This window comes from Bison bison, unplaced genomic scaffold (genome assembly GCF_000754665.1).
Source record: "Bison bison bison isolate TAMUID 2011002044 unplaced genomic scaffold, Bison_UMD1.0 scf7180017864252, whole genome shotgun sequence".
NCBI lineage: Eukaryota > Metazoa > Chordata > Mammalia > Artiodactyla > Bovidae > Bison > Bison bison.
In genome coordinates, this window is record NW_011494824.1 from 2,667,784 (window position 1) to 2,676,503 (window position 8,720).

The 8,720-nt window shown below is 43.0% G+C and overlaps 1 protein-coding gene across 3 annotated transcripts in view; it reads left to right on the forward strand.

Annotated features, from left to right (window-relative positions):
* Positions 1-8,720, forward strand: part of PDE8B (phosphodiesterase 8B) — a 262,056-nt gene that overhangs the window by 28,223 nt on the left and 225,113 nt on the right. Inside the window, exon 1 of one of the 3 annotated variants that reach the window (XM_010847627.1) lies at positions 1,075-1,236. The exons of the other annotated variants lie outside the window; for them this stretch is intronic. The gene's annotated coding sequence lies outside the window, so the exon portion shown is untranslated. Of the gene's footprint in view, positions 1-1,074; positions 1,237-8,720 lie in introns of those variants that run through there. 3 annotated transcript variants of the gene reach the window in all.

The window sequence follows — 8,720 nt, forward strand, 5'->3', positions numbered from 1 at the left end:
CAACAGTCCTTATCATCTCATCCCTGGATTGTTATAGCTCCTTACTCATCCTCATTCCCAATTTCCTTCACCAGTCCTTCTTGAATATGCAACCAGATTCATCTCAGTAAATTAGTACTCTTAATGAAAAAAAAAAAAAAAAAAAAAAACCTCAGTGATTCCCAATGACTAGAATTCCGCCAAACTCTGCAGTCTGGCATTTGGTTCCCTAGTAGGTACAAGCCTACCTTTTGAATTGCACCCCTTTTGAATAACCTACTTCATTGTTATCCATGCGCTCTGCGTGTATGCCCACCTCTAGGCCTTTGCTCACATTATTCCTCTGGAATGTCCTCTTTTCCACTTATTATTCAACATAGTTTTGGAAGTCCTAGTTACAGCAATCAGAAAAGAAAAAGAAAAGGAATCCAGATTTGAAAAGAAGAAGTAAAACTCTCACTGTTTGCAGATGACTTGATATTATACATAGAAAACCCTAATGATACTATCAGAAAATACTAGAGCTAATCAGTGAATTTAGCAAAGTCACAGGATACAACATCAATACATAGAAATCACTTGCGTTCCTATACACTAACAATGAAAAATCAGAGAAATTAAGGAATCAATTTCATTCACCATTGCAACAAAAAGAATAAAATGTCTAGAAATAAACCTACCTAAGGAGATGGAGAGATATTCCATGTTCCTGAATTGGAAGAATCAATATTGTGAAAATGACTCTACTACCAAATGCAATCTAGAGATTCAGTGTGATCCCTATCAAATTACCAATGGCATTTTTTACAGAACCAGAACAAAAAATTTCACAATTAATATGGAAACACAAAAGACCCCGAATAGCCAAAGCAATCTTGAGAAAGAAGAATGGAGCTGGAGGAATCAACCTTCTTAACTTCAGACTATACTACAAAGCTGCAGTCATCAAGACAGTATGGTACTGGCACAGAAACAGACATATAGACCAATGGATCAATAGAAAGCCCAGAAATAAACCCATGCACCTACGGGTATCTTATTTTTGACAAACGAGGCAAGAATATACAATGGGACAAAGACACTCTCTTCAGTAAGTGGTGCTGGGAAAACTGGACAGCTACATGTAAGTGAAATTACAACATTTCAGCTTATTCAAATACTGCCCTTTCTTCCAAGTGCCACACTCCTCAGTGACATCTTCTGCATCACTTCCACCCACAGTGATCTTTCTCTCTGGGCTTGGATTACTTTTCCAAAGTAAGTGTTAACACACATCTCTGAGTACGTGTCTGTACTTCTGATGTAACTGTCTGAGAGTGGGTACTGAGTGTTCCTTCTTTGTGTCCCTCTCGGGGCTGGCACAGTGGTGGGGGCTCAGTGTTCTTTTTTTAAAAAGTATTTATTTATTTTGATTGTGCTGGGTCTTCATTGCTACGTGGACTTTTCTCCAGTTGCAGTGGGCAGGGGCTACTCTCTAGCGACAGTGGACAGGCTTCTCATTGCGATGGCTTCTCTTGTTGCCGAGCTCAGGCTCCAGGACACGCAGGCTTCAGTAGTCGCCACACGTGTGTGCAGCAGTTGTGGCACATGGGCTTAAGTGCCTGGAGGCATGTGGGCAGAGCAGGGATCAGTGTGTCCCCTGCATTGGTAGGTGGATTCTTAACCACTGGACCACCAGGGAAGTCCCTCGGTGTTCTTACTATGTGGGTGAGTGGATGGGTAGATGCAAAGAACAATATTCCTTTGGTAAGGTTTTTCGAGACTCACGTGTAAGTGTTGACTCCTCTGAGAAAACGTCCATAGTCTCCCCCGTCTCTGTCACACCAGTGTGTCCTGAATCCCTGCCCCAGCTTCATGGCTGCCAGAGAACTGTGCTGTTTGTTTTTCTCTCCAGCTCTATAGCACAGACTGCTTCTGTCTGTCCCCCCATGCCAAGTTAGCGTCTGATACATGGTAGCCCCTCAGTAAAGGTACGCTGAATGAAGGAATGACTTTAGCATCACAGGGTGTAATGGAATCTTTTGGAGTATGGCAAAGTGTGTGTACCAGTGAGGAGGGCCTGCTTAGAAACCTGACCCCAACTTTTCTTTAAAAATAACCCAAGAAGCCTTGAGAAAATGCCACACTAATTTAGGAACAAACTAATTTGCTTTATATATTGTATATCTTAAATCAAATAGGAGTGAATTAATAATTTATAACCTGACTTAGAATACCCAAAACACTCAAAGTGCTATAGAAAAGTTTTCTTGAAGCCATGCAGTCTGCTATTTTTTTTTTTTTTTTTAGAAAGCCAATATTTTATCATTTGGCAAACACTTATTTTCCAGGACAATGAATTTGTTTTCTAAATCTAGACTTTCACATGGGGAGTTGCCTTAAAGGTGGTAGGACCCACGTTGACTTCCACTACAAATAGGAGAATTTTCAGGGTTTTCCATTTTCTGTCTTCTTTCTTCCCCTTCCAATTGTAGCAGCCCCATGTTAGGAGACACTAAATTGTCTCATCTACTCACTGTCTTCTAGATCCAGCCACGTGAATTCTGCCCCTGTGTCTTTCTTTGCTCATGCTATTCCCCTTGCTTGAAAAGTCCTTCTGGTTGAGGTCCAACTGACACGTCTCCTTCTCTAGCAAGCCTTCCCTAGTTGTCATAATCACTGAAGAGAATCGCCAGTACCACTCATTTTTGCTCTTATGCTTTGAATGTCAACTCATGTATTATGCTCTGTCACTTCCTGTGTGTAAGTCCCATCTCCCTGATTGTTCTAGAAGACCCTTTGAGTAGGACTGTACCTTGTGTTTCATTTGTATATCCTTTTATGCCTGATTTTACTCCTGTGAGACGTATTTACCAGATTTCTGGAAATGAATGTTTCATCTTTCATAGTCTTAACTATTTGAATCCAGGAGAACTCTGAAAATGAGTAGAAAGAAGATTCTGGAGGCCCCTTTCCAGGCCTGATCCAGCTCCTCCCTGTGGTGTTCTTGTTAATAGGAAGATCGGATCACCTTTGATAACAGGGATTCAGAGCCCAGTGCTCAGTGGTTTCCATGCTGGATGATGTTAACCTAAAAAAGTCAAATGGTGGCTGAATCTCTTCCCACATTTCTTTTTGCATATTCTACAACCAGCTTGGGAAAACTATCCTGTGGGCCAACTCTCCCAAATTTCACTTGGTGTGTGGTGAAAGGGCCAAGAAGTGATATACTCACAGTTGAACATACAACTTAAAACTTATTTTTACTCCCTTAAAAGAGCTGTAAAGCCACTTGGTAGGAATATTTCACCATGAGAATAGTTCTCATGTCTTTCTGATTCTCACTTTCTGGTCAGCTCTGTGTCTTTGTGTCTTTGTGCATCTGCTTTGTAAGTAGTTCCTTTGTAAATTAGAAAGAAATTTGTTTAAAAAAAAAGAAATTAATTTGTCTCCATCTATGTCTGATTCTTTTCCTTCTTTAATATTTTCCATCTTCTGCCTACTGTCTGAAAGAAAAAAAAATCACTGGAAGTCCATAAAGGAAAATATACTTAGCTAAAATATTTTTGGGGAGAGAATTGAGAAACATTACATTCATTCGTTTACATTAGTTTTTTATTCAGTGAAATAGTTTTAAAAAAAAAGAAATCTGCCATGCTCCAGCTTCTTATCTGTATCACTTTACATTCACTTATGAACCTCAAAAAATAGACATGCATTTTCCATAGTTGTGATCATCTACATATACTATATATAAATATTTAACCCATACATGTATAAATAGTGGTATTCTGACTGTTAGGATAGTTTGCTGAGCTATTCCTTAAGTGTTTGATATTCAGATCATCTCAATTTTTATTATCATAAACAGTGTAGCTACAAACATTGTGAATAAATTATTTTATCCTTCTGACTCTTCTGATGTATATATAATGCCAAAAGGAGGATTATGAGGTCAAACCATTCACTGACTTTAAAAATAAAAGGCATAGACCATAACCCTCTACTCAAGAAAAAACCCAACCCCCTTCTATTTTGAGGTTATATCAGTTAAGAGAAGAGAAAAACAGAAAAGGGAGAACTGAGAAAAAATCATTCATTCAACAGATATTTCAACAGGCCCTGTGCCGGGCACTAGGCATTCCATCCATCAATGAATAAGAAGCCAAAAAATCTCTGCTCTCTCTAGTAGAGCCTCCAGTCTAGTGGGAGAAGATAGACAATAAATATAATAATAAATGTGCTAACTACATAATTAGTTGGAAAGTGATAAATGCTATGAAAAGAAGAAAAATAAACCAGGCGGAGTAGAATCAGGAGTGATGGGGGGACATGGAGGGGTGCAGGTTGTGATTTTAAATGAGTTATTGAGAAGACAGCATTTGAGCAGAGATTTAAGGAAAGTGAGGAAGTTAGCCCTGTACTTTTTGATGAAGAGCATAGCAGGAAGGGCTCCTGGCTGATACTGTTAGTTCTCTTGGGAAAACAGCAAGGCGGTCATTGTGGCTGGAGCAGAGACTGAGCAGGCACAGAAAGGCAGGGCAGGGGCCACAGCAGGAGGATACTGCAGGCTCTTAGAAGGACTTCAGTTTTGTTTTTTTTTTTTAATTATTTTGGCTGCGTTGAGTCTTCATTGCCACACGCTGGCTTTCTCCAGTTGTGGTAGGTGGGGGCTGCTCATTGCAATCGCTTGTCTTGTTGCAGAGAACCAGCTCTAGAGCGAGGGCTTAGTAGTTGTGGCGCACGGGCTGGGATCTTTCTGGGCCAGGTGGATTCTTAACCACTGGACCACCAGGGCAGTTCCAGGACTTCAGTTCTTACTGTAGTCCCCAAAGAAGGCTGTGGAAAGGCTACCCTGGACCCACCTTCTTTGAAAGGGCAAGTGTGGGACTTGCCCTTGACCCCTGACTCCAGGTCTCTGGGGTGGGATCCGGAAGCTGTTGTGTTTCTGACAGATTCCTCAGGGTGATTCTGATGTGCAGGGAGGTTGAAGACCACTTTCAGCTCAAAAATTCCACTATTCTAAATTAAAAACAATTTAATAAAAGAAAGCAGAAATTTCACTGCATTCCCAAAGGTTGGTGATTTAGAGATGTTGGAGATGATGCAGGAAAGGGAGGCCCCGAGGTTAAGTGACTTGCCTGAGGTTACACAGCTGTAAGAGGCAGCCCAGCTTCCACGTTTGCCCTTCTCTCTCTGAGATCAAGGAACCTTCCACTGTGCCTGGCTACCTAATAAACTGTATCATTTCACTTATCAGGTGGTTAGATTTCCAATAAGCTCCACCATTAAGAATATAGTTTGAATTCCGAGCTCTGCAAGGTTGATTGGTTGATGAAATATTTGATTATCTAAAAATTAATCCAAAACTCCTATTGTTTTAACCTTTATGAAGAGTCACTCCAAATGTATCAGTCATATTCTTTTCTCCTTTAGAGGAATTCTAGAAGAGTTATACCAATCTCGACTGGGAAGGGACCTTAATTGTTCAGAGTCTTGCAGTGCTTCTGGATCATAATTCTGAAACCAGCTCTATTTGGTACGAGTATAAAACATACAAGCTGACCTTGTATGTAGCGTTCAGCTGACCTTGGACATTTCTGAGTTTTTGAAGAAATTTCTGATTTGGTTTGCTTTTTGATTTCTTTCTTGGACATTGGCTGTAGCTAAATTTTTTAACTTAATTCAATTTTTAAAATAATGTTGGTTTTTCTGGCCTTGTTCTGTAACTTGAGCCTAAATTTTATCTGCAGTGTCTGAACTTGTAGACTTTGCTGTGATCCTGGAATGTGTTGAAATTGTGACATGGGAATTGGTCCAGAAATCACTTACAGGAGCAAGAACTCGGGCCTCAGAGCTTAGCTGGGGCACGATTTCAGTTAAACCATTCCTCCACTCGCACATTTCTGCATGTTTCAGTGACCAGATTTGTGCCAGCGATGGGGGAAGGTTACACATTCCCACTGAGAACACTTGGTGGAGATTATCGGGATACTTTATTTTTTTCCTTTCACTAAGCCAGAATTGGCAGCGGAAGCTGGGTCTGAGGAAGATTGTGTCTAAAACTATTGGCTGTTCTGGGAATGGAAGGAGGAATTTATACCTCGTGCACTCCCCCGTTCCCTCTTCTGTCCCTGCAGGAGACTTGCATTTAGGGAAAGGCATGGGTCCCCTTATGAAATGGTCAGTTAAGGTACTGAAGCAGCCCAGTCTGTTCAGTAGCCACCTTGAGCTTATTTACTCTCTCAAAACTTCATCTTTTTCTTTTTTTCTTCTATTTTTTCCTTCTTCTTCTTCTTTTTTTCTTTCTGCCTAAATTTTCTTCTGGGTGACTTGTCCCTTCATGACTCAGCTCCTAATGTTCTCCACCAGAAGATTGGTTGTAACTTCTGTTTTATCATAGCCTTCTTCCTCTCAAAGCCTCAGTGAGTGGCTGGCCCATTTCTCTTCTCTGGGAGTTTTCATCATAGTAACCACATTCCTACAGAAAACTGAAAAAGTAGACACAGGGCATGAGAATTAGCATGGCTCAAAGTGTCCAAAAAGGTTGACCTTGATTAGTAGCTCCATGAAGGATGATGACTGAAATGGATGTATGTAAGAGAATCAAAAAGAAGCTTTAGGAGTGGTTATCTCCTGACTTAACATTGCGTCAGGACTGGTATGGAGACTAGCGCTTTTGTAACTTAACTCTGATGATGTTTTCCCAGATTCTGAATGGTCCCTTGGAAGTAGAACAGTTGGCAGCCATCAGGCTTAGACCTGATCAAATGAATGACTGTCCCTGCATCTCAGTGGTGACCATTTAATGTGGCACTCTTATAGTCATGGATAGGGACAGGAAGCATGGAAGGGCAGTGTGGTGGAAGCGGTGGTGCCAGGAAAGGACTTACTCCTCAAGCCGGGGGAGTGCTGGCAGCAGGGAGCCCTCTGCTCAGCTGTCAGTCTTACAAGGGAATTGCCTCAGCTGAAGAGAGTCACCTGGCCCAGGACCACCCACGTGGCCTACAAGTAACTGCTGACCTATGTGAGGGTATAAAGGTGTATCCTCCTAGACCCAGTTCAGGACAATGCTGAAGCATCATCCAGCTTCAGAATTTTCCCTGCAGGGGTGCCTGTGGCTTTGAGTGAGGCTGTATCCTAACTCAGTTTCTCCCTCTGCTCAACTTCCATCTCCCTTCCCTGCTTCCTTTTCTCCCTCCTTTCTTTCCAGATGTTGATTCCAAGAGTATGCGCTCATCAGCCTTGCGCCTGCAAAATATCATTTCAGAATCTGCTTTGGGAGGAGCCCAACCTGCACAGGAGTTTTATGAGCAATTTGCCTGTCCATTCAAAAATGTAGCACAGACTTTTTTTCATGTCATCAAAAATTTTTTAGAGACTGAAAGTTGGGAAGAGAAAGCTGAGAAGAGAAACAAAAGACTTAGATTAGGTTAGTTAGACTAGGTTGCTGCTGCTGCTAAGTCGCTTCAGTTGTGTCCGACTCTGTGCGATCCCATAGATGGCAGCCTACCAGGCTCCCCCGTCCCTGGGATTCTCCGGGCAAGAACACTGGAGTGGGTTGCCATTTCCTTCTCCAATGCATGAAAGTGAAAAGTGAAAGTGAAGTCGCTCAGCCATGTCCGACCCTCAGCAATCCCATGGACTGCAGCCTCCAGGCTCCTCCATCCATGGGATTTTCCAGGCAAGAGTACTGGAGTGGGGTGCCATTGCCTTCTCCTAGGTTAGTTCTTTCTCCTCTGTATATCTGAATTTGAGATGTGGGGTGACACCTTGCTTCTCTGTGAAGGTTAGAAGCAGTCATTTGAAGTCTTGACCCAGTCATCCCCAAATTTGATGTGACGGGGAGAGGAAGAGAGGGAAGAACCAAAGAAATTATTTCAAGCTGGATTCTTCTTTGTGCTTTGCATTAGGACTCTATGTTCTTGCTTTTGCATTTGACCTTATACACTTTCTTGGACCATCCATTTCTCTTCTGTGATGCTGTGGCAGCAGACTGGAATTACTCAAAGAATAAGCGAATAAATGGGCAGTGGTGCTTGGTAGCTCCAACCCAGACTGCACATCCGGGAGGATAAGCAGCCTTCGTCTGAAAGTATTCTTGCACCCCTCCAAGGAAATTGTGCACGCCTCTCCAAGGGGACTGAGGGGAGGCAGTTTTGACTGCCCAGCCTGGTGTGAGGCAGAGCAGTGGACAATCCGGGTGGGGGTGGGGTGGGGACTGGATGGAGGAGAAGCCACTGTGAAGATGTAGTGACACCCAAGGAAGAGGTGAAAACTTTGGAGGAGAAAGCCCAGTACCACGCGAACAGCATTTTCAGTTCTTTCTTTGGGTCTTAGAGGAATTTGTGCATTCAAGGGCTTGGTCCTCACCTGGTCTCTGGTTCCTTGGCGTCACCTCTGACGATGGGTGGACATCATCTGTCTACTCTACCCTTTTGAAGACTGGGTCGCCATCCAACTCAGCCTGCAGTGTACATGGGGAAGCGAGGGACTACAGAGGTATGAAGCCTCTCCTTAATGATCTGAGTCGACTGGGAGGCGAGCAAGTTAGATGAGTGGGCACAGGCTGGAGGGTCCCTACGGGGCGTCATGATGTTTGGCTCAGAGATGTTACAATGTGTTCCTGAAAGGCCAGGGGTATTATTGGGGTTGCTCCCCAGGCTACACTACCCTTTGGGGCCCTCCCGGGGTTTGTGCCGCGAGGGGAAGAGAGGCTAGGGCACTGGGGGTGCAGCCCCCGGGACGGGTACAGGAGGAAC